General features: G+C 44.6%; 1 protein-coding gene across 1 annotated transcript in view; it reads right to left on the bottom strand.

Moving 5' to 3' along the window:
- Positions 1 to 510: 510 nt before the first annotated feature.
- Positions 511 to 24742, bottom strand: part of LOC122792964 (gap junction gamma-1 protein-like) — a 243554-nt gene continuing 219322 nt past the window's right edge. Inside the window, exon 3 of the mRNA XM_044060560.1 lies at positions 511 to 3673. The gene's annotated coding sequence lies outside the window, so the exon portion shown is untranslated. The remainder of the gene's footprint in view (positions 3674 to 24742) is intronic.

Below are 24742 nucleotides of genomic sequence, written 5' to 3'. Positions count from 1 at the left end.
ATTTAAATGAAGACTGAATGAATCAAACTCTGGACAACAGAAGAATGCTCATTAGTAATACACAAGGCAAGGCAAAGACCTTAACCATTAGGCCACCCTCCTATTAAATACTATTCCAGTCACACCAAAATACATTAGTACTGCCCCTAATGTCAAGATGCATAGGTGTAATTATTAACCTGGTTAGTCTACAGTGAACTCTCTTCAGGAATGAAAAGAACACTGATCTAGTTAAGTGAATTAATGAAACTTCATACGGCATTTAAATGAAGACTGAATGAATCAAACTCTGGACAACAGAAGAATGCTCATTAGTAATACACAGCCGTATTCGTACCCATTCATTGCTACACTGCAAGTGGAATCAATATGCAACACTAATGCCCTCGGTACAAAAGAAGCAGTTCTTTGCAATGTAAGCATACAGATTACAAACATACTGCATGCAATTCAACTAAGTGACACTTTCCATTGGGAGTCAGAAAGAAGTTAACTCTGTAAGAAAAAAACAGCATTATAAAACTGCACCTATATGGTTTGAAATTCTTTTTGGGCAAATAAAGTAATGTTGTCAAGCGCATAAGACCGTTGGTGTACTTGTGATACCTACAATATTTGTGTAACTGAGCAAGATACTAAGAGGTCGAAGGTCAAACCACTCTTAAAAGGGGTATATTTGAACTACCAATAAAATGAAAAAGCTGAGTCATGCAACAGGTGCAAAAGATGAGTGTCACAGCCAGTGAAGTACACACAGCTGAATGTACTATCATGGTTCTGGAGGAATGAACAATAAATTACTAAACCAGCAAAAGAAATGTATAAGCTAATAAGTCCCAGGATTAAAGTTTTAAGAATGCTGGGCTCTACAGCAGGTCTATAGCCTGGATGTAGTATTAGTTTCATTATGACATTAAAATATGCATGCAATGCAAAATTACACATTTCTGGGACACAGATTACCAAAGCTTTAATTTCATCCTAAACTTGGGCAGGATGCCTGTTTCCCCTGTAAATAACTGGGTCTTACCTTAAAATATTTGCTTGATGCCAGACAACAGGGAGGAAAGGAGCAGACAAGATTAGCAGCTAGTGTGACCACCATAGCCTGTCCTCTTTATATTATGTTCCAACAATAACTGCAATGCATAGAAAGGGGATACTTTATATCTCACTAAAATGGATGGGGATGACAGCCGGGGAAGGCAGAAAAAAAAAAAAAAAATAAAAAAATAAAAAACTTTGTTTCAGTTCCATTTGATAACAGCATAAGGAACACAATAAACTACAGTCACACACACACTTCTACAGTTATACGCTGTATTTACACAGAATATGCTGCACTGGTTCGTACAGATGTATGAAAGCAAATCTAGGGTCACAATATGTCTGCAAGCTATAAGCAGCTTATTTTCAAAATTTCCTGCTAAAACTCTGAAGAAGGGGATGCAGTCATGGTGTCTATGTATGAACTGCTCATCTTAATATACTACATTCTGCATAAAAACGGAAAGGAAACATGCCATTCCCTTACCAACTTATCCATGTTCCAATACTGCTCAAATGATGCTTTCACTAAGTAGGAAAAATAGCTACAGAGGCTCATACACAGGTTCCTGACAATGAAACACACTAAGTAACCCATCATCAGCCAAGGGCAGCTGTCTAATGAAGTAGACAGCATTCTGAAGACTTTCTACATCTGACACATAGCTACTATAAAATTTCCAGCTATGGTCAGTTCAGTCAATGTTAATTCTTGTCCTGCCAAGAAAAACACCAGCACTCCTCTGTGTTTTAAGGAATGTCAACTAGCAGCATAGGAGTACCGTGTTCCACTCTATGGGGAAGCATTATTAGAAATAAAGGACACATTTTATCAGTGATGTTGCTAACATTACTTCCAGTTCATTACAGAAAATGTCACAAAAAATAAAGTGAGAAAAAACTTTGGCAAGAGCCCATAATTCTGTAAACTTTTGTTTAGGAGCTTATAGGTCGTCTGCTGACTCCACAGTGCAAATATGCTACAATTTAACACAACACCAATTCTGATTGCAACAACTACAATCGTAATGTTAAAATATAAATGACACAGACATCCTTTATAACATCATGACTATGAGAAAAAGGTTGCACTCGTCAAAATGCTTTGAAAATCTATGACCTAAATTACAGGTGGTGAAATATTATAGCATGTCAGAAATGTGCTTTAAACCAATAACGCCTCTACTTATTATGAAACATCAAAAGGAAGACCTCCCATTTCAAGAAATGTCAGAACTGTCATTGTTGAAATGTTCATACTATTTACTAAAATAATAATAATAATAAAAAAAAAAAATCAAAACTACATTGAAAGTGTCTACCTTCTTCAAACAACAGGTAGGCTTTGGCCCCATACCAGCACAGAATGGTCAACTATAACCAACCCACTCTCTTTGCATAATGATGCTGTGAACTGTGAAGACAAACCGGTCAGCGGCATGCAAGGCAAGAGGACATACATCTTGCGCCTACAAAGAAATCAGTAAAAATCGCTCAATTTTCCCACCAGAAAAATAACAATGAAAAGAATCTGCCAATATTCGAAGATTTTAAATATAATTCTTTAAAATATACAAGATGGTGCATTGCTACAGATCTTGAATTATACGGTCAGTACTTGCTTTACTCTGATGCAGAGTAGATTTTTTTTCAGAATCCAGCTGTTTGTTTCCTCATTTATCCATTGACAAAACATGAAAATGCAGTATGAAAAGCAGACCAACACACTAATTTTCCCTGATGTTACTATTACTCTGCCAGTCCTGACAGTCCGCCATTTTTCCAGTCAGCACTGATTAATGACAGTCGATGTAAACAATATTTACTTCTGAAATGCTAAATCTACTCCAAAGTCCTAATCTCCTACATCATAAAATGCAAAACGTAACACTCACAACCCTGAGAATACAATACACACTGGAATGGTTTTGCTAAAAAAAAAACGAATATAAAAAATGCAAATATTTAGAAAATGTATAAACTGCAACTATTGACTCAGTTTTTCAAAAGTGGCCAACTCTGTTCTGAAAGGGAAGAAGCCATATGCTTCACACAATGTACAGTCTGTAATAACTATGATATTCATTAGTTCATGAAATCATTTAAGCTGTCTCTTACTTGTATGTAGTACACCACACAAGACCATACTGTGACTTGCATAATGTAATGGAAGATTGATAAACTTGGCGTAGAAACACTAAATATTAACACTTCTAAATTCCACAGCCCTGTGGGCCAGTTTTATATCCTATAAATAACAAATCCTAGAAAAATTTCATATGCTGGTAAAAAAGGAAGGCATTGTATATGTACCCAATATGTACCATTATAAATAGCTTTAACATGAAAAATCCGTATAAAAAAACAAAACAAAAACTAGAGTCAGCACAGTGTGGTCTGCTCTCTCTTGTCCAACGAAAGCATTCCACTTTAAGACTGCTGTGATGTGTTTCCATTTTCCTCGGTTTGGTCATTTTCCAGTGGTTCCTTTGAATATACAGAATTCCAGTCAAGTCGCAGATTAGCAGATAGTCCACTCAGGAGCTTCTCTCACACCTTTCCACATCTGGGAACATGCCGCTTATCATATGAAGCAAAAACTTCATTCAGCATCACCCCTATAGACCTAGAAAGTAAAAGAAACAAAAATTTATAATGTTGAGAACAATGAAACAATTATCCGAAAAAAGGCAGAATCAACAGAACTTATTTCCAAGTATTCTTGCTGTCATTTGAATATCTCATTCAGCCCCTTCATATTTTTTTCCATCAGTTTAAGTTCCCAGAGACCCCAGTCACCCCATCCCTTCATGAAAAAAGTATAGCTGTGTAAGCAACTTATCATAATAGTAGAAGTTCACATGCGATCACTGCTGTAGTCATAAATAAAGGGATTTCTGCTTCAGGCTAAGTTCAACATCCAGCACTCTTCCCCCAAGCTGGGCTGAAACCACTTTATCTCAGACATTTTCAAGTGCCTAGTATATAGGTGGCTTGCTTCACTACTGGTCAGTGCTGTGCCTAAACAGCAGTCCAAAACACTGACAGATTCCCATTGGCAAGTTCTATGACCTGGAAAATTCAAACCCTCCTGAGGGACCCAAACATTGAGGAGGAAGGGTGAAGACAGGATGAGGAAACAAACAAACGGGGTTAGGGGAAAAAAGGTACTTACCAGCTCCTAAGCACCCCAAGTAGTACAGAGGAGGGAACAGAAGAACAAAAATACAACAGCGACCACAACTTGAACATCTACTATTACAGTAAGATGCTGACACAAGTGTACTATTTGCTTTGTGTGGATCACTGTTGCACTCCTAACGTAACAGAAGGCTCCCGCAACTGGTCCTAACAGAGAGTAACTGACTTTACTGATAGGCTGAAGGCTATAACATGCTCTTCAATAAAGCTGAGGTGAATCTAGCCCTAGTCCCACAAATTACATCCAACCTACAATGGTTTGAAAAGGTGTGGACATACGACCATTGCTGCTTGCAAGATGGCCTGGCACTTTCTCCTTTGAGAAAAGCAGTGGCTGCTGCTGTCTCCCTTGTGAAATCGGGATCTAACTTTCTCCTGCAATTTTCTGAAATAACATTCAAAGTGAAAGCTAATACAATATGGTACCTATTAAGAGATGGCTCACCTTGCTACTGGAAGTTCTTGTTTTGTCCCTGCAAAGGAGACATGGCCCTTGTCCTGTCCAGGCAGTATCTCAACTGTCTATGTATATCTGAGGAGTACAAAATCTTTACTGCTTTATATTCAGGAGTACCATCCCCAGTAGTAAAGGTCTAAGCTGTCAATAATCTGCTTCCTGTAATCAAGGCAGAGGTTGAATTTTCCACCTCCACTTGCCTACTGTGCAACTCTAAGCACGCCACTTAATGAGATAGTCCTCCCAAGTCTTCCATGAAAAGGGATACATGTCCAGTGGCTTGCGTGAATAACAAGTATATATATATATATAAAAAAAAAAAAACATCAACTGCCTGGTTTAGGACCATCTCAGTGACCTACATAGGACTACCCTATTTTTCTGAAATATCAGGTATGAGACTCCTACCAAATGTTTTCTAGAATATCAAGTTATGTATCTTAAGGGAGTAGAAGCAGCCTGTTCAATATGAGCTAAGGTTAACTTTTCCAGTTAAAGCAGTAACTACTGCTGTCTCCCTTGTGACATGGGTTCTAGCTTTCTCCTACAATGGAACTGGGCAGGTCTGTTTCTGTATGTACTCACTCATATTCTCAATTCAAATTTCAGGTAGATGCCAGATTTCTCCTGGGAGGCCTGAGATGCAGGGTACCTTTTGGAAACTGTCTTAGTAGAGGGGTGGCTGCCAGAAGGGTGTGAACAGGCGAATAGGCAGAGATGGTCAAAAGATGGACCTCTCTAACAGATGTAAACTAAACCTGAAGTGATCTGATACTGAAAAAACACAGGCTATGAGCACCTCCTTTGGTACCATTAAGAAAATCTTTTCACATTGCTAGATATAATTTTCTAGTACTCAATCTTCTAACCTCCTTCATGACTATTAACACATCCACAAATGTACCCAAAGTGAAGCAATACCATATCTTCCAAACCGCTAGGTTCAGTGTGGATAGGATGATACACAGCAAAGATCCATTGTACAACCAGAAAGCTCACATGTTGTGACAACAGCACAGGTATCTCCCACACCACCAGGAGAAAGTGGGGAAAACCAGTGATGCCTAGGTCTGAAAGGGGTAAACAAAGTCAATTCTGGTCTCTCTTCATTCAGCTTCTGGTTTATCCAGGGAAGTAAGGGTAGAGGAGTGAGTACATACAGAAACAAACCTGACCAATTCCACTAGGAAGCATCTAATGTCCATGCTGCTTTAAAGCAGATTTTCTTTCAGCATTCAGTTGCATGGAGAAGAAAACAAGTACCTCTGTTGTATACAGCATCTGTCAGACAAAGGTATTCCTATGCAGCATCCATTCATATGGGTCTGCAGTGGTTCAATTTAGTTTGTCTGTAGTTCTCTGTGTGCCCCTCAGGAGCATTTTAGACTGCAGTGCTTGTTCCCAGGGCTGTGATGACTTTCAAGGTCCCTGACTCCCAAACATCTTGAAAGTTTTGTGTGCTCTTAAGACATGTATTATTTCTTGGATGTTTATGTACCATTTTCTTTCACTAAGGATCCACATATTCTGTTTTCTGAGATCTAGAGTATGGGCCTAACAAGCCAAGTCTGAGGCCTCTGTGGTCAAAGGCCGATTGTGAGTCAGTTGTCTGAAATGCATGCCCTCTTTTGAGTTGCTGTATCCACCACCTCAGTACTTTCTTGATACAGGAAACAAATTAAGGTGAAGTCAACCTGGTCCAGGGGGAAGGGTAGGTGTACTCCAATGAATGTGTCTGCTCATTCCAGGAGTTCCTTAGGAAACACTGTAATTTCTTCACAGACAGCATGGTCTTGAGAACCATCACAAAGGTGGATGCCATGTGGCCTTGGATGCTCAGGACCTACCTTGCTGTTACTAGAGGCATTTCTACTATGTTTGAGAACAGGACAGTCAGAGATGGCACTTTGTCTTGGTGAAAGTTCACAGTGCCAGTAATGATGTCCAGCATGGCTCCTAGAAAGATCTCCTTCTACAAAAGGCATGTATTTCACTTCTGCTTGTTAAAAGAAAAGCCCAGCCTGTTCAGACAGTTCAGGATAATTCTACTGTCCTCTGCATCCTCTCTATCAGTCAATTATTCATTTAAGGATAAATGTGGTTTCCCTTGGTCCTGCAATTGATAAATGTGGATGCCCTTAGTCTTCCAGTGTGTTTTTATTGGGGCCAGTTTGTAAAAACTCCTACCATAGTAGATGAACCAAAGTGAAAAGAGGTAAGCTGTCTGGTAACGACGACTCCCAGCAAACCACTAATAATGCCTGTGTCCTCTAAAGATGGGTATATACAGATAGGCATGTTTAAGATCTAGCATAAGTAGGACAGCATGAAGGCTGAAGGTGTAGCATCTTGAACCTGGGAATTTTTATGAAATTGTTTAGTTTTTAAAGGCTTAGTATAGGTCACCAGAAGCCTTCTTTTCTTGGTATAAGGAGGAACCCATTTGTCTCTTGCTCCATTCCAGAGCTGATATTTCTGAAAAGAATGGCCCTACAAAGTGCTCCTGATTACTTAAAGAAAACCTTTTTTAAGAGCTTGGTCATAAAATGGAGCTTATATCCTCTGGAAATGATCTGTAGTAATGTCTGCCCAGAGGTGGTAATGTCAGCCAACCCCCACCCAAGCAAAATGAGTGGGTAAGGGAATGAGCTTCAAGTGACTGAGTGGGTTTTCTTGATAGGGAAGGAAAGATACTGGAATAGTCATAGCTGCTTCCCAGGTGGGGATGGGCCCTGAGGGCCCTCAGGCCTCCCATTATTTTTCTGCTATCATTTTCTCTTTTGAGTGGCATTTGCATCATCAGGTTATTTGCTTTTGCCCTGACTATATTAAAAAGGCTTAAAAAGAAGTTATGTACTTACTATAATGTTCCACGTGAGTTGTTCATCTCGCCTTCATTCTTTACTGATGGGTTCAGAGCCCATCCCTCGGCTCCAATGTGGCCAATTGCAAAGCTTGAGGTCTTCAAATAGCTCCAGGCCAAGTCCTTATCCCATGATGCACCTGGAATTACCTCAGATTTTGTTTGCTGTGTATAATAATGCCATATGTCATTCTTTCATTCCCAAGAGAAAGGTATAGAAGGATTGAGTACCCAGGATGGATCCAGCATCTCGGTCATCCATCAGCCCAGGAGGGGGTAGGAGGGAGGGACGTAAGAATGAAGGCGAGATGAACAACTCACATGGAACGTTATAGTAAGTACATAACTTTTTTATGTGAAGTTGTTCAATCCTCGCCGTTCATTCTTTACTGATGGGTAGCGTTCCAAGCACCATCAACCTCGGGTGGATCACGGGAGTATATTTCTCAGGACTGTGGATCCAAAGGAGGCCCTGTCCTGGGAGGCCTTGTCAACTTTGTAATGAGTGATAAAGGTATGAGGTTTTGACCAAGTGGCTGCTGCACAAACGTTATCAATGGGAAGTCTGGCAGAAAAAGCAGATGATGTAGAAACTGCTCTGGTTGAATGAGCTTTAATCTTATGTTGCAAAGGCATATTGGCAGCTGAATAGGCAAAGGTGATACAATCACATAACCATTTACAGAGAGTTGTTTTAGCCACTGGTCTACCCTTCCTGGAGTCCGAGAATGAAACAAAAAGCTGGTCTGATTTTCTGAAATTGTTTGTTCTATCCAAATAAAATCTGAGCTGTCTGTGAACATCAAGTTTGTGCTGCATATACTGTAAATTGTTCGAATGGTTGGGGAAGAAGACTAGCAAATCAATAATCTGTTTGAGATTGGTTTCAGTGCAAACTTTGGGCAAAAATGAGGGGTTTGTTCTAAGTGAGACTCTGTCAGCATGGCATATCAAATATGGAGGCTTGATGGATAAAGCCTGAAGCTCTGACACTCAGCGGGCAGAAGTAATAGCTACCAAAAAGATGGTCTTCCATGACAAAAATCTGAGGTCACAAGAGGAAGCTGGTTCAAATGGCAGAAGAATTATCTGGGAAAGCATAAAATTTAAATTCCATGGAGAATAGGGAGATTTCACAGGTGGTCTAATATGAAAAGTCCCTTTGAGAAAGGTTTTGGATAACTTGTGAGACATGACATTCAACCCTTCAAATCCAAGATGAAAATTAGAAATAGCAGCCAACTGAACATGAACTGTTGCTGCTGCAGCTCCTTTGTTAAAAATCATAGTCAAGAACTCTAAGATGGAGGCCATAGGGGCTTGGTAAGGATCAATATTATTTTTAGAGGCCCATATAGAAAATTTTTTCCATTTGTTAAAATATACCTTCCTAGTAGAATATTTATGAGAAGATAAAAGGACCTGTTTTGCCTCATTGGAAAGATTATGGAACCTGGCTATGATGGGAACTGGAGCAGCCAAGCTGTCAGCTTCAGGGACTGCAGAAAGGGATGAAGATCCCCCGACGAGTATGTCAGAAGGCCTGGAACTGGGTCCAGAATCCAAGGATCCTCCAAAAAATGAAGTCGAGGAAGGGGAACCAAATCTGACGAGGCCAGTGAGGGGCTATTAGAATGATGGTCCTTCCCAGGGTTTTTGCTTTCTGTAGAACCTTGGTTATCAACGGGATTAGTGGAAATGCATAGAGGAGACCCGGAGACCAATCATGTACGAGTGCGCCCCTTGGGGCTTCTCTCGGAGGGGGAATCAGGGCAAAGTAGCTTCTGCATTTCGTGTTCATGTGACTGGCAAAAAGGTTGCAGCAAAGCTGGCCCCACCTGCGGAATATCCTGTCCGCTATTTCTTTCTTGAGGGACGACTCATGGGGCAACAAGATAGCCCTGCTGAGCTTGTCTGCTATCATGTTGGATTTCCCCGGGATGTGTGTTGCCAACAGAAAGCGCTGGGTGGAAACAGCCCACTGCCATACTCTGACAGCCTCGCGACAAAGGGCGTAAGACCTGGCTCCTCCTTGTTTGTTCAAATACCAGACCACCGACATGTTGTCTGTCTGAATCGCAATCTTACCCAGAGGAAGAAAGTGCTGAAAGTACTGCAACGCCAGAAGTACTGCTCTCATCTCAGGACATTGATATGCAGATGTGTCTCTTGATCAGTCCATGTGGCTTGGGCTGTCTTTCACTTAAAATGCCCCCCCCCATCAGGGAAGCGTCCGTGGTTACTGTGGCCGCTGGAGGGGGTAGCACAAATGGGCATCCTATCGTGATATGAAGTGAGGTCAACCACCACTGAAGGTCCTTTTTGCAGAAATTTGTGATCACTATAGTGTGAGACATGGGAAGCTCTTGGTAAGACCATTGAGTGAACAACAGCCATTGTAGTATCCACATGTGCATACGAGCTAGTGGTATGGCTAGAATTGCTGCTGCCATCATGCCTAATAATTTCAGAACTTCTGATGCTGGTGCTCTGTCTTTTGATATCAGAATGCTGACATGCTGACGAAGAAGAAAGACTCTTTCTATTGGAAACCTTAGTGTGGTGGTGGTGGTGGTGTCCAACTCTGCCCCAATAAAAACAATATGCTTCGATGGCGACAAGGCAGATTTTTCTGAGTTGATTGTAATGCCCAGATGATTGCAGAGTGACAGAGTGGATTCCCTGGCTTGAATGAGTTGATGCCTGGTGGTGGCGGTAAGGAGCAAATCATCTAGGTATGGAAACACCTGGAATCCTAGACGGTTCAGGTGAGCCGTGACCACTGCCATGCATTTGGTGAACACTCTGGGGACTGTAGTGAGACCATAGGGCAGGGCTTGAAACTGGTAATGATTGGCTCCCAGTCAGAAGCGCAGAAGATCCCTGTATGGGCTGGCCATTTTTATGTGACAGTACGCATCTTTGCGATCTATCGAGCAGATCCAATTGTCTTTCCTAAGAAGGGAAGTATAGACTGAAGCGTGACCATCTGGAACTTCTCTTTCTTTATGTATTGGTTCAGTCTGCAGAGGTCCAATATGGGTCTCCAGTCCCCTGTCTTCTTTGGAGCCAAAAAGAATCTTGAGTAAGTTCTGGATCCTGTCTGGTCTGCTGGGACTGGTTGGATGACTCTTTTTCTTAGCAACATTTGAACCTCTATTGTTGCCTGTTCCCTGTAACTGGGTGGAATGTCCGGGATTTTTCTTATGAGTGGAGGGGGTGTGGTGAATGGTATGAAGTATCCTCTGGAAATGATACTTTGTACCCAGCTTTCTTTTGTTATTTTGAGCCAGGTGTCTGGATACAAAGATAAGCGACCCCAGACTGCCTCCAGAGCAGGACAGTTGGGCCTCCTCTCAGGAGCACTGGTAGGGCTTCACATAGAAGTGATCTCTGTCACCCTGGTGTTGCGGACCCCCTCTGCCTCGAGGGTGGCGTCTTCCATTATTGCCCACTCCTCTACCTCTGGAAGGGGGTTCACCACGTGTGTCCTGAAAGGCTCATTGGGCTTTTCGGAATCAAATTTTTCCTCCCCTTTGACCTTTAGGGTAGGGTCGGGTAGGGGTGGAAAAACAGACCCTGACAGCAGAGTCTTTCCATCCTGTTCACACCTGGTTAAGGTTTCCTTCACTTTAGGCCCAAAAAGGGACGAGCCATCAAAGGGAGTGTTCACGAGGGAAGACTTAAAGGGCTCTGCGAAGGAACACAAGCGCATCCAGGAATGTCTCCTAAAAGCAACTCCTGTACCCTCTGCCCTACATGTTCCATCAGCTGCATGAGAGATGAGGCGCATGGATGAGTTGACTATAGAATTGAGGGTAGCAAGCTGGATGGCAACTTTGTCGGAAGCTCCTGCAGCTACTGTACCCTGAAGAGTATCTCCTAGCTCCTTAAGGAGATCTCTTTGTAACATGGTAAAATGGGTTAAATAGTTGAGCGAACGAAGAGCAAAGGTCGCTGAAATAAATATGTACTTCCCATATCTATCCATAATCCTGGAGTCTCTGTTAGGAGGATGGATAGACGAGGAAGTCTCAGACATTTCCTTTCTGGAGGCTGCCATCACCACCATGGCATCAACTGAAACACCTTTATTTAAAAATTTTGTCAAGGGGGGTAGAAATTAATTTATTAGGCCACCTAGGGACAGGCTCCATAGTATCCGGAGACTCCCACGCCCTTAATGAGATCAGTTGCATCAGCTCATTGAAGGGCGGAGACACCCAAATGGTGGAGGGCTGAGACCCGAAAGCCTTCAGGAGAACTGATTCATCCTCAGTAGGCTTTTGGACTGCCAGTCACCCCTCTGCCTAAGGATTTTAAGTATCTTAGCGAATGAGATATCCTCAGAGGGGGACCATGGGGACCCTTCTGACTCATCTAAGTTAGTATCTGATGTTAGAGACTCCTGTGGGGAGTCTAGATGTTTCCTCTTACACAATCTCTTCCTGGGAACCTCATCAGTGGGAGCTTCTTGTGAAGTCTCGGAAGAGCAAGCGCCACCCAATGAGGTTTCCTGAGGCTCTGGGTGTCTACGCCTGGTCAGGGTGTGCGAGGCAGAAGCAGATACAGGCACTTTAGGGGAGGAAGAAGGCAGACGAGGATGTCTTAGGAGACATGACTCTCCTCATGGCATCGAAAGCACCCCTGCTCCGATGCGAGGGAGCCAACAGATCCGAAGAACAGTGGCCTCTCAGCCCAAGGTAGGAGCCGAGCTCATCTGAGCCGAGGCTCTGGAGGCAGAGTCGGAAACGATAAGTCGGTCCGACTGTCCTCCCCGGACCCAACCAGAGAGTGTCAGCTCCTAGAGTCCTCGATCGGCACCAAGGACGTCAGAGTGCACGGAGCCAAAGACACTGGAGCAGGCGTCGGCTCCAAAGGTTCCACTAATATCAGGTATGACTCCTCCAGCTCCGAATGACCAGCATGGCTCGGAGGAGGAATAGATTGAGCTGGGGCAAGGGTCTTCGGCTCCAAAGCCATTTGGGTCGAAGCCACTAACATTTTTGCCAAGGCCGGTGCCAATAACAGCTTCTGCACCACATGATCCACATCCAGATCTGACAGGTTGATAGAGGATCGAGAGGAATGTACCGAAGGTGGTATCGACTGAAGTAACGGACTCTTAGGCGCTTCGGAGACTGGTTCCAATACTGGGGAACGGCTCCAAAAAGAAAAGACTGTCGGTTCCGATGGCAGTGGAGCCAAAGTCGAAGACTTTTTAGATTTCTTCGAGTCCGAAATCTTAGAAGACTTTGAGGACTTGCTGGATCCATCTTGGTCACTCAAAGCTTCTTGAAACGAAGGCGTCAACAACCTTTGTCGATGAGTTTTCTTTTCCTTTCCTGAAGGACCCTTGAGGAGAAAGAATGACAAATAGCACAACTATCTTGCAGAGTTCCTAAACAGTAAACACAATTTACGTGGCTGTCTGTTACAGACATCTTTTGGCCACACTTTGGGCATTTCTTAAACCCGGACTTGGGGTGTTTGTCTTGGTCTGCCATAATACTCCAGGAAAAATTACTGTCACCACAGAAAAGTAATATTCACACAAGCCTAAATAAAGCAGGCTAAATCACACACACAACACACACACACACACACACACACACACACACACACACACACAAAAGAGTATATAATATAAATGCAAACTGACAGGAAAAGTCTGTCTAAGGCACCCAACAAGAATTATAAGCAGGCTATGCAATAAAAGAAGATAGCTGCTGAGAAACAAAACAAGCCTTATCTAATCAATAACAAATATTGTTCACAGCAAACTTCAACAGTAATAAACTACCAAGCCTTATCTAAAAATTTTAAGGCTAACACACACACAGCAATAACTATAACTGTCTAGAAATAGGAAAAAATGTGACAAAAGATCACTAATAAAACACACTATAATATCAATAAAGATTTTAAGCTAGGCCAAACAAAAGGCCAACTAGAAAAGTTTTTAAAGCACACAATGGGAAGGGTTATAAGTGGGTAAACACACACCAAAAGCTATAAGAGCTTTCTAAAACTCTACTAAAATACCTAAAGCTATTTAACTAGGAAAAAGTTTGAATAATAGTGAAAAAAATCAGTTTTACTGGCCCGAGCTAAAGCAGAACCTCCGATCTGTTTCAGCGGCAAACTAGCTCTGGGGTAATTCCAGGTGCATCATGGGATAGGGACTTGGCCTCGAGCTATTTCAAGACCTCAAGCTTTGCAATTGGTCATATCGGAGCCGTGGGATCGGCTCCGAACCCATCAGTAAAGAATGAATGGCGAGCTTGAACAACTTCACATTGGTAGTTTCCATTACATTTGAGAATGGAAGTCCTTTGAGGAGTGAATAATTTGACACTCACAACAATAAATGTCTTTCTTTCTTGCTTGTTCTTTTGCAATTTATTTTTCATTTGCAGTCTGAATAATGAGGAGTCATCATACGCGGCACATTTGTGAAGTATGCCTTGAAATATTCCACAAAGTTATAAAGCCTCAGCCAGGTATACCTCCTCATGGTTATGCTGGACCAGACAGCTTTTGCTGCTTCATCACTTGTGTTATGTACGAATACCACAATACACTAGCTATAACTGCCACTTGTGATTCCAACTTAGCGTGCAGCTAAATACGAGGCAAATTCTTCTCCATTTCTAGCACTTTCTCTGCCAAGTCACTATAAAAAACTTGTCATGTTTATCAGGCAATTCAACACTTTAATGATAAATGTACCAGATGCACAGATGCTCTTGTCAAAATGGTCTCTATCATGTGAGAGCCTATCTGGAGGATGAACAGATGGGCTGTCTTCACAGGACTCCCTCATGGCGGCAGCTGGCAACAAAATGAACTCTGATACAGCAGCCTTACTCCAAGCCTGTGTGTCCTTAGGGAGCTGAAGGATCTTATCCCATCCCCTCAGGATGGGCTCTGCCTCTGCTGCAACCAGTGTTTGCCATATCCTTTCCACCACCAAACCAATCATGACATCCAATGCAAGATTAATATGTAGGTGGAGCAGAGCGAACAACATTTGCAAGTGCTCCTCCTTAGACAAGGATGGGTCCACTGATCACGAATACTCTTGCCACATCAATTCCAGGATCTCCTCAAACTTGGGGTCATCAGGAGTGGGCTGGGGAGAAGCCTTTCCTTTCACTAAGTCAGAGTCTGGCGAGGGGGGGGGGGTCTCCACAGTATTTTATTTTTATTTGTTAACCAGGGTAGAGCACTAATCCCATTGGACCATTTTCAGGCTCTGCCCTGGAAATACATGGTGGAAGATGCAACAATATAGAGAGTACAACATAATTAGAAGTTATGTACCTACCATAACGTTCCATGTTAGTTGTCTTCTCTCGCCTTCTTTCTTGCTGGATGGGTTCGGAGCCGATCCTCGGCTCCGACTCGGCACTTGCTAAGCTCGAGAGTCACTTTTACCAGCTCGAGGCAGCCCTATATCCCATGATGCAAGGCGGTGATTACCCAGATCTCGTTTGGTATCTAGAAGAAAAACTGCCCAAAAACTTCTCAGAAAGAAGAGGAACAACTAACCTGAAAAGGCTGTAAAGGGGACCTAGGTAACTAGGGTCCAGATCTAACTGGTGTCCAAGGAAGACATTCTTCCAGAGAAGAAGGAAGTTCAAGGTCTGTCCAGGCTAGGGGGACAGGAGGGAGGGACGCAAGAAAGAAGGCGAGAGAAGACAACTAACATGGAACGTTATGGTAGGTACATAACTTCTAAATGTTAAGTTGTCAATCTCGCCTTCATTCTTGCTGGATGGGACCGTCCTAGCACCTCTATCCTGGGTGGCTCAATGGAACAGACTCTTGAGAACTGTGGAACCAAAACTTGCCCTGTCCCTGGAGGCCAAATCCAATTTGTAATGAGAAACAAAGGTATGAGGAGTGGCCCAAGTGGCTGCTGCACAAATAGTGTCTAAGGGTAGTCTAGCCTGAAAAGCTGTAGATGTGGCTAGACCTCTGGTAGAATGTGCTTTAGGTTTTGAAATCAGTTGTTTTCCCCTAAGCTGAGAAATGTGCGAAATAGTGGAAGACAGCCATCTGGATACGGTCACTTTTGAAACTGGGAGACCTTTCTTGTTTTCAGCATAAGAAAGAAAAAGTTGATCAGACTTCCTAAAATGTTTTGTTCTGTCCAAGTAATATCTGAGCTGGCGATGAACATCTAGGCAATGCAATTTTTGTTCCGCTCTGTCAGAATGATTGGGGAAAAATACTGGAAGATCAATAGATTGGTTTAAATTTGTTTTAGAGGCAACCTTGGGCAAAAAGGATGGATTGGTTCTCAAGGATACTCTATCCTTGTGGAAGACCAAGTAAGGGAGACGAATACAGAGAGCCGAGGTAATAGCAACTAGAAAGAGTGTCTTCCAAGAGAGAAATTTTAATGAGCATGTAGCAGCCGGTTCGAAAGGGGGGAGTATCAAGGATGCCAGCACTAAATTTAGGTCCCACTGCGATGGAGGATCCCTAACACGGGGTTTAAGTAGGAATACCCCTCTGAGAAAGGCATTACAGTTTGTGAGACATAACGTTCTGGTCTGCAAATCCGACATGGAAATTCGAGACTGCTGCCAACTGGACTTTAACTGTGGAGGAGGAAGAACTGGAGTGAAAAATTTCAGCTAGAAAGTCCAAGACTGACTGAATAGGGGCAGTAAAAGGGTCTATGTTCTTAGACTTTGCCCAAAAGGAGAAATGTTGCCATTTGCTAGAATAAATCCTTCTGGTAGAGGACTTTAAAGAAGCTACTATGATATCTCTAACAGGGTTAGAGATCATAGGAAGCCTGGCTAAGGAAGGAAGTGGAGCAACCAAGCGGTGAGGTTGAGGGAACGAATGGCCCGGTGCAGTTGACCCGACTGGTGGGTTAGAAGATCTGGAACTGGGTCCAGATGCCAAGACTGCACCAAGAGATGGCGATGAAGGAACGGGAACCAAATTTGTCGAGGCCAGTAAGGGGCAATGAGAATCAGCTTGGCTCTCAAGACGGTAGCTTTCTGGAGTACTTGAGGTATTAACGGAAAAGGGGGAAAAGCATAAAGAAGTCCCCGGGGCCAATCCTGGGTTAGAGCGTCTCTGGGGGGATGGCCCGGAAGTGGAAAGAGAGAAGAAGTCTGGGCATTTGCTGTTTTGGGGTGTAGCAAAAAGGTTGCAGCATGGGCGGCCCCACTTCTGAAAAATCTCTTCCACTATAGATTGTTTGAGAGACCACTCGTGAGGCATGAGAATAGCTCTGCTCAATCTGTCCGCTATGATGTTGGTTTTCCCGGGGATATGCGTTGCTATCAGAAACCGATGAGAGGAGATCGCCCATTGCCACAGTCTGAGAGCTTCTCGACACAAAGGATAGGACTTGGTCCCGCCCTGTTTGTTGATGTACCATACCACGGACATGTTGTCCGTGTGAACTGCAATTGTCCCTAAGGGAAGAAAGTCATTGAGGGCTTGCAACATTAAAAGCACTGCTCTCATCTCTAGGACATTTATGTGCAGGTGGTATTCGAACGGTTGCCACGTGCCATGGACCATCCTGCTCTGATAATGCCCCCCCACCCGATCAGGGAGGCATCCGAAGTGACCGTGGCTACCGGGGACGAGGGGATAAATGGTCTGCCTTGATGGTCTAGGGGGGAAGAAATCCACCAAGATAGATGGCTCTTGCAGGTCTTTGTCACTAGAATCTTGTGATGCATGGGTAACTGCTGGAAGAACCATTGGGTAAACAACATCCACTGCAGGAGACACATGTAAAAACGTGCCAGAGGAAGAAGTGTGATGGCAGCTGCCATAAGGCCTAACACTTTGAGGACCAACCTGGCTTGTACCTTTTTGCTGAATAGGATCATTCGAACATGGTTTTGGATATCCAAGATTCTTTGGTTTGTTAGGTTTGCTGACATCCAAGTAGTGTCTAGATCTGCGCCTATAAAGGTAATAGATTGGCAAGGCGATAAGGAAGACTTTTCGAAGTTGACTGAAATCCCTAACTGGCTGCAGAGACGTAGAGTGTAATCCCTGGCCTGGAGAAGTTGATGCCTGGTGGTGGGTGAGAGGAGCCAGTCGTCTAGGTACGGAAACACCTGAAATCCCTGACGTCTCAGGTGAGCCGTGACCGCTGCCATGCATTTGGTGAACACTCTGGGGGCTGTAGTGAGACCAAAGGGCAGGGCTCTGAACTGAAAATGACTGGTCCCCAGCCGAAAGCGGAGAAACCTTCTGGAGCGTCTGTGGATTTTTATGTGATAGTATGCATCTTGAAGGTCTATAGAGCACATCCAGTTGTTTCTGCCCAGAAAGGGCAAAATCGATTGAAGTGTGACCATCCGAAATCTTGCCTTTTTGACAGACTTGTTCAGCCTGCTGAGGTCTAATATCGGTCTCCAGTCTCCCGTCTTTTTGGGGACCAAAAAGAACCTTGAGTAGATTCCGGATTCTAAATGATCTGTTGGAACTGGCTGGATGGCCCTTTTCTCTAGAAGCTTTGAAACCTCTAGCTTTGCAATTTCCCTTAGACCGGGTGGAACGTCTGGAAGGGATCCTTTTTGAGGGAAGGGGCTTTTCTCGAAAGGTATTTTGTAACCCTCGGATATGATCGACTGTACCCATTTGTCTTGAGAGAGGGAAAGCCAGGCTTCTGGGTACAGCGATAATCTCCCCCCGACTGCCTCCAAGGGTGGGCAGTCGGGCAACACCTCAGGGATGCTGGAAGGGCTTGTCAGAGAGAGGTTCTCTGCTGCCCTGGTTCTGCGGACCCTCTGCCCCTAGGGCGGCGTCTGTTATTATTACCCCCTCTGCCTCTGGGGTAAACTGACCACGCAAGGCCGGGCGTGACTCCCTGTGATTTTCGGAACCACATTTTCCCTCCCTTCTGACCTTTGGGGTAAGGTCTAGAAGGGGTGGAGAAACGGACTCCTATGGCAGAAAGAGTCTTGCCGTCTTGCTCGCACCTGGTCAAAGTGTCCTTCACCTGAGGGCCAAACAAAGTTGTCCCATCAAAGGGAGAGTTTGTGAAGGACGCCTTAAAGGGGTCTGCAAAATTGCAAAGCCGCATCCAGGACTGACGTCTGAGAGCCACTCCTGTGCCTGCGGCTCTACTCGCCCCATCGGCTGCATAAGAAATGAGCTGCATGGAGGAGTTAGTTATGGAATTTAGGATTCCCAGTTGAGAGGCAATCTTCTCTTGAGCCCCTGCAGCTGATGGATCCTGTACTACCTCACCCAATTCTTTGAAGATATCTCTTTGAAGTCGGCTGAAGTGACATAGGTAATTCAGCGAAAACATAGCAAAGGTCGCTGAGGAAAACATCCGCTTACCATACCTGTCCATGGTCCTAGACTCCTTGTTAGGAGGATGGACTGGTATGGAAGGATCTGCAAGTTCCTTCTTGGTGGCGGCCGCCACCACCATGGCATCAACCGGGACACCTTTAGTGAGAAACTGTTTTTCAGTGGGGGCCGTGATAAATTTAGAAGGCCTCCTCGGGACTGGTTCCACCGAATCAGGAGATGCCCACGCCCTTCGAGCTATCACGTCCATGAGGGGGTCGAAAGGCGGAGACACCCAGGAGGTGGAGGGTCGAGATCCAAAAGCCTCCAGGTATACCGATTCATCCTCGGAAGGATTAATAGAGGGCCAGTTCCCCCTCTGTTTCAGGAGTTCAAGGATGTCTGAAAAGGAGACATCCTCAGAGGGGGATCTTGGGGACCCCTCCGACTCATCTAAATCGGTATCTGATGTCGTAGACTCAGGGGAGTCTAAGTGCTTCCTCTTGCAGGTCCTCTTACACGGGGGTTCCCCTGAAGGATCAGGAGAAACCTCGGAAGAGGACGTTCTTCCCAATGGGGAAACCTGGGGCGATGGATCTCTGGGCCCAGAAGCAAGAGAGTGGGAAGAGATATCTACAGGCACTGTAGAGGGAGGAGCTAAAGGAACCGACTGCTGACTGAGCTCAGGGGCTAGCACACTCCTCATCACCTCGAAGGCTCCCCTCCTGGGGAGGACCGAGAGCTCCCGCTCCGAAGAAACAGGAATCCCAGGCCCCACCGAAAGGGAAGGCTCCGAAGCAGATGTCGGTGCCGAGCTCACCAAGGCCAAAGCCCCGAAAGGGAGAACGGGGTCGGGCAGGGGTCCAATGCCACTCGACCCCTCGGAGCCGACCAGGGAAGCCCGACGACCGGATCCCTCCAAGGAAGGTCTCAAGGAGGAGATAGGAGTCGAAAACGACGGAGCCGAAAGGGGTGGTATCAGCTCCGAAGCACCAACAGTCACGGTACCAATAATCTCCAGCTCCGAACTCTGAAGGAGAGTCGAAGGAGGAATTTCTGGAGGGTGTGGAATAGCGATCGTCTGCTGAGACGGGCTATGGAGCATCTGGGCCAGTGCCTGTGATTTCAACAGTCTACTCACCACTCTCTCCAAGTCATGGTCTGAGAGCCTGGAAGACCTTGAAGATCGGCTCCAATGGCTCCGCTCCGAAAGTAAGGGAGAGGCCGGAGCCGAGTGGATAGACTCCAGCGAGGGAGATCTAGATCTCTTTCTCGACGGAGCCATCGGAGCCGAAGAAAGTACAGTTTTGTACCTACCATAAATGTAGATGTCCGATAGGTATGCATCTGCAGTCATAACATATGGGTTGTCCTGCCTCAGGCAGCCCTTCGGTCAGCCGGATTCCAACGTCTGGGTCTGGCCTCGGCTGATGTCGCACTTTCCCCGACATCAGAGCGTCTGGGGTATAAAAGCATCAGCCGACGCCATTTTCCTCAGTGTTTCTTGCCCCAGATGCCAGGTGCCCTCTAGGAAGGCCAAATTTGAAGGAATGCTGTAAAATTCCAAACATTTTCCAAAAAAAATATATACATATATATACAAACAAATACACCATAATAGATCCCCCAGCTAGCTAATGGAGGGGTAAGTACCCTAGGAATACCACAGAGGGGAAGGAGGGAGGGTAACCCTGACTGCAGATGCATACCTATCGGACATCTACATTTATGGTAGGTACAAAACTGTACTATGTCCTTCAAGGATGCATCTGCAGTCATAACATATGGGTAGAATACCATAGCCAATCTGGGGGAGGAGGTACTAAGAAAGGGATGGTGTAGTTAAGATCCCCTGCAGGACTGCTGTAGCAAAACCCGCTCTGGATCTGGAGTATAAAGGTAAATTGTAATGTTTGGCAAATGTATGCACGGAGCTCCATGTAGCAGCTTCTAAAATGTCCTTGGTAGCCACCCCTCTTAGGAAGGCTGTAGTGGTGGCTGTGGCCCTTGTTGAATGAGGCCTGATGTTTGCAGGAACTGTCTTTCCATGAAAGGAGTAACAAAATCGAATGCAATTTCCTATCCACTTTAAAATTGTCTGTTTGGAAATTGCTTTTCCTTGTACCCCAGCAGCATATGCTACAAGGAGTTAGTCAGTTTTTCTGAAACTTTTAGTTCTGTCCAAGTAGTAGCGTAGTTGTCTGTGTATATCCAGAGTGTGTAGAAGTTTTTCCCCTCTGTTTTGTGGATTTGGGAAGAATGTAGGCAAGTGAATAGCTTGGTTCAGGGATACCCTAGATACCACCTTTGGCATAAAAGTAGGATTGGTTCTTAGTGAAACTCTGTCCTGATGGAAGATAAGAAATGGCTGTACTGCCATTAAAGCTTGTAACTCAGATACTCTTCTTGCTGAAGTTATGGCCAGAAGGAATGCAGTTTTCCAAGACAGAAACTGTAGATCCACAGATGCTGCTGGTTCAAAGGGAGGAAGTGTTAGTTTCTCCAGCACAAAGTTGAGATCCCAAGTAGGTAAAGGGGGGTCCTTGGAGGATTGATGTTTTTGATCCCTCTCAGAAATTGCCTGAGGAGAGGGTGCGAGAAGATAGGTGGATCCACATTGTATTCTGCTGAAATTGCTGAGGCATGAATCTTAATGGAAGAATAGGACAGGCCGTTGTGGAACAATTCTGCTAAGTATTCCAGAATATTTGTCATACTCGCCACTGTCACATCTAAGCCTTTTGTTGTGTTCCAAATGAGAAATCTTTTCCATTTTGCTGAGTATGTCTTCCTTGTGGAAGGGCGTCGAGCTTCCATAATAATGTCCTTTACTCTCTGTGATAAGTTATTGTGAGGGGGATTTATGGAATTTTCCAGGCAGTTAGTTGCAATGTTTTCAAGTTGGGATGCATGATCTTGAAGTTGTTCTGCGTCAGAAGAAGAGGCCATAGGTGGAGAGGCCATGGTTTCGCCTGTGACATGCTCCTCAACAGTGGGTACCAGTGCTGCCTTGGCCAGTCTGGAGCTATCAGAATCACTCTTGGCTGTTCTGCCCTGATCTTCAGTAAAACCTTGGACATTAATGGGAGAGGTGGGAATACATATACTTTTAGAGCTTTCCAGATGAAAGAGAGGGAGTGCACCTTCCAAGCTTTTGGGTGATATGTCCTTGAGCAGAATGTCTTCAGTTGATGGTTGTGGGGGGAGGCGAACAGATCTATCTCCGGCTTTCCCCATGCTTTTGTTAAGAGTAGGAAGATATCTGGGTGCAGCATCCATTCGTGTGCATCCATGGTAGTTCTGCTTAAGCTGTCTGCCAGTACATTTTCTTTCCCTGGCACGTACTGGGACTGTAGTTGGATATTGAGTTTCAGGCACAGTTCCCATAGATTCATAGCCAGCCTGCATAGAGGGTAGGAATGTGTGCCTCCCTGCTTGTTTATGTACCACATGACTGTGGTGTTGTCTGTCCTTATTAACAGGTGGCCTTGATGGAGGAAAGGTTTGAAGGCCTCGATTGCGTGTATCACTGCCAGCATTTCCTTTTGGTTTATGTGCATACGCAGCTGTCCTTGAGACCATAGGCCTTGGATACATTTGTCCTCCATGTGTGCTCCCCATCCTCGGTCCGAAGCGTCCGTGGTGATGGTTTGCTTTGTTCTTGGTTTGTTGAAAGGCAACCCTCTGTTGGACTGGCAGGCATGAGCCCACCACAGGAATTCCTTTTGAAGGCAAGGAATAATTGGTATCAAAGCTTCTAAACTGTGACTGTGCTGAGACCATACACTCCTTAGGTACCATTGTAATTTTCTCATATGCAGCCTTGCCTGTGGAATCAGAATTATGCAGGATGCCATGTAACCCAGGGCCTGCAGGATTTTCCTTGCAGTTAGCTGAGTTTGTCTTGTCAGATTCATGAAGTAATCCGGAAGTTGTTTTTGTTTTTCTTCTGTGAGAAAGGCCATTTGGGTGGTTGTGTCTAGATCTGCACCCAAAAAGGTTATTCTTTGGGATGGAACAAGTCTTGATTTTTGGATGTTGACTGTGTATCCCAAGGCCTGTAGTAGGTGGATGGCATATGCCAAGTCCTTTATCAAATTTTCCTTGTTGTCCGCTTGTATAAGGCAGTCGTCCAGATATGGGTAGATTTGAATCCCCTGAAGTCTGCAGTGTGCAATTACTGATGCCAGGCATTTCATGAATACTCTGGGCGCAGTAGATAAGCCAAAGGGCAATGCTGAGAATTGATAATGCTTTGATCCTGCAAGAAATCTGAGGTGTCTTCTGCAACTTGGTCGAATAGGGACATGCAGGTATGCCTCCTTGAGATCTAGAGTCACCAGCCAAGACTCCTTGCCCAGCATGGGAAGAAGTTGCTGTAGGGTCAGCATCTTGAATTTTGGCACAATGAGGAAAGTATTCAGTGCGGACAGGTCTAGAATAGGCCTCCATTGATTTTCTTTTCTTGCAACAAGGAATGATCTGGAGTAGAATCCTTGACCTTGTTCTGAAAGAGGTACCTTTTCTATGGCTTTCATTTGTAGTACGTTGTTGATCTGCTTTAAAGCCTCTGCCCTCTGATTTGGTGGCAGGTTAGGCATTCCGTTTCTTCTTGGCAAAGTGTGGAAGTGGAACCTGTATCCTTTGTCTATTATTTGCAGTGTCCATGTGTCCCTTGTAATATAACGCCAGTTTTTTTGAAAATAAAGAAAGCTTTCTGCCCAAGGGTGCTTCCAATTGAGCCCTGGTAGGCGGAATCAAAGTGAAGTCATTGTGTCTGTCCTGGTGTAGTAGTTGCTGTTGCTGTTGCTGCACTACCTCTCTGGTTGGTAGGCTGCCACTGACAGCCTCTGTAGGAGCCCCTAGCTTGCCCTCTACCTCTGGGATGCCTGTTCCTGCCTCTCTGGGCTCTGTCCGAGTCTGGAAAGGACCAATTCCTAGTAGACCAGTTTCTGCTGAATCTCGGTGGTTGTACTTGCAGAAAATCCTTAACTGTTTGCACAGATTTAGCCTCTTCTTCAAACTTCTTTAAGACCTCCTGAGCCGAGGAGCCAAATAATTTTTGTTTTTCCATTGGAGCATCCAGGAGTTTAGCTTTAACATGGTCTGGCAGGGATTGTTCCTTCAGCCAGGCATGCCTACGAATAAAGTACAGTTTTGTACCTACCATAAATGTAGATGTCCGATAGGTATGCATCTGCAGTCATAACATATGGGTTGTCCTGCCTCAGGCAGCCCTTCGGTCGGCCGGATTCCAAAGTTTGGGTCTGGCCTCGGCTGATGTCGCACTTTCCCCGATGTCAGAGCGTCTGGGGTATAAAAGCATCAGCCGACGCCATTTTCCTCAGTTTTTCTTGCCCCAGATGCCAGGTGCCCCCTAGGAAGGCTAAATTTGGATAAATGCTGAAAAGTTCCAAACAATTGCAAATTATATACATGTATAAACAAACAAATACACCATAATAGATTCCCCCAGCTAGCTGAAAGAGGGATAAGCACCCTAGGAATACCACAGAGGGGAAGGAGGGTGGGTAATCCTGACTGCAGATGCATACCTATCGGACATCTACATTTATGGTAGGTACAAAACTGTACTATGTCCTTCAAGGATGCATCTGCAGTCATAATATATGGGTAGAATACCATAGCCAATCTGGGGGATGAGGTACTAAGAGAAAGATGGTGTAGTCAAGATCCCCTGCAGCACTGCAGTTGCAAACCCTGCTCGGGATCTGGAGTATAAAGGTAGATTGTAATGCTTGGAAAATGTATGCACGGAGCTCCAAGTAGCAGCTTCTAAAATGTCCTTGGTAGCCACCCCCCGTAGGAAAGCTGTAGTGGTGGCTGTGGCCCTTGTGGAGTGAGGCCTGATATTTTCAGGA

The sequence above is a fragment of the Protopterus annectens genome, chromosome 2.part0, assembly GCF_019279795.1.
Source record: "Protopterus annectens isolate FY-2018-M chromosome 2.part0, PAN1.0, whole genome shotgun sequence".
NCBI classification, from domain to species: domain Eukaryota; kingdom Metazoa; phylum Chordata; order Ceratodontiformes; family Protopteridae; genus Protopterus; species Protopterus annectens.
This window is presented reverse-complemented; position numbering and strand designations above follow the sequence as displayed.